This window comes from Amblyomma americanum, chromosome 2 (assembly GCF_052857255.1).
Source record: "Amblyomma americanum isolate KBUSLIRL-KWMA chromosome 2, ASM5285725v1, whole genome shotgun sequence".
NCBI lineage: Eukaryota > Metazoa > Arthropoda > Arachnida > Ixodida > Ixodidae > Amblyomma > Amblyomma americanum.
Genome location: NC_135498.1, coordinates 123278882 through 123280907, shown reverse-complemented (window position 1 = coordinate 123280907; position 2026 = coordinate 123278882).

Sequence of the window (2026 nt, the reverse complement as noted above, 5' to 3'; positions counted from 1 at the left end):
GTCTGTCGCACCAGGACTTTCAGATCATCATCTTGTTAGTGTTTTCATTCCCATAAAACCGCTTGCCAAGACAAAAACATGTAAAGCACATCGTATTATGGACTTCACACGTGCCGATGACGCCTCAGTTATTGAGCATCTTGAAACATGCATTGTCGAATTTGATGGAACCGACGCCTGCGCACTCTGGAATCAGTTTAAGAAAATGTGTCACTATTGCCTTATAAATTTCATACCTGTAAAATACAAAAACATTCGCAAGCAGACGCCTTGGATGACACGCAGTATCATTCATCTCAGACGCCGAATCAAAAGGCTAAAAAAGCATCGTGCACAGCAGAGCACAATCAACCATTTAAGAGAAAACCTCGCCCTTGCTGTACGCCGTTCAAAAGATTATTATTTCAAAACAACTCTGCCAAACTTCATAAAAAACGACCCGGGTAAATTCTGGCGCCACATTAGCGATAAAAAAGCCCCTATATCAGAAATGACTATCAACGGTACAACGGTTACCAATCAGCCTGCCATTGCTCACCATTTTAACAATTACTTTCACAGTGTTTTTTCTACACCAAAACTGTACGATGCACCAAGCACAACTTCAGCACATCCATCTGAAGTTAACTTCATCTCTTATGATGGTGTCGTTTCAATGTTACTAAACCTGAAAACTAAATCATACCCAGGGCCCGACGATATTCCTAACGGTTTTCTTCGGAGGTATGCTGAATCTCTGGCCAGGTTTTTGGTTATTATATTTCGCGCGTCATTGTTAACCGGGTGTGTACCTGAGGACTGGAAGATAGCCCGAGTCGTACCTGTATTTAAAAAAGGCGACCGCCTTCAGGTGACCAATTATCGACCTATATCCTTAACGTCATCTTGCTGCAAATTAATGGAACATATTGTCGCAACTAGCATTAATGAATTCTTAGATCGCAACAACATTCTGACAGATTACCAGCATGGTTTCCGCAAAGGGTTTTCCACAGTAACTCAACTACTTTCAGTTATCCATTCATTTGCGGCATCACGTGACAATAACAGCCAGATTGACGCGATCTTTCTAGATTTCAGTAAAGCGTTTGACAAAGTTCCACACCACAGCCTTATTCTAAAACTAAAAACTATTGGACTTCCGCCTATATTTATTTCCTGGATAAATGATTATCTAACTAACCGGAGTCAACATGTTTCAATCGGTCGTCACCAGTCTGGCTGTCTCCCAGTCCCATCAGGTGTGCCACAGGGAAGCGTACTGGGGCCACTACTCTTTCTAATATACATTAACGACATCATCGGTGAAGTTTGTACTGGAGTACATATTCGATTATATGCTGATGACTGTGTTTTATTTCGCGATGTTAGCAATGAAAACGATCAGAATGACCTACAAAATACGCTTACTAATATTGTACAGTGGTGCAAGCGCTGGGACATGACACTGAACGCAGATAAAAGTGTTTCTCTTCGCATAACTAACAAGATAAACGCTCTACAATATGCATATAAATTAGAATCATCACCATTGCAACAAGTAGCGTCCGTAAAGTACTTGGGTGTAACACTTACTAATAACCTTTCCTGGAACTCTCACATAGATAACATCTGTTCACTCGCATTCCGTAAGCTTTGTTATATAAGGCATAAACTTCGAAACGCCCCCGCTAACGTTAAGCTCTTAGGTTACAATACTCTAATTAGACCCAAGCTTGAATATGCTTGCATAATTTGGGACCCGTATACTAAGTCTAACATAAGAAAGCTCGAGAACGTTCAAAGGAAAGCAATTAGATTCATATATTCAAAATATCTACCCACTGACTCCCCCTCAGACTTGATGCGTGCTAACGGTATTGAAGAACTACAGGTAAGAAGACGAAATTTTCGTTTAGATTTTCTTTCATTACTTCTTAATAATAAACTCAGACTTGACCCTTCTGCTTATCTTTCCCCAATGCCAACACGGAATACACGACACTATCACAAAGCTCTTTTAAAACCATATTTTGCCCGGACTAAC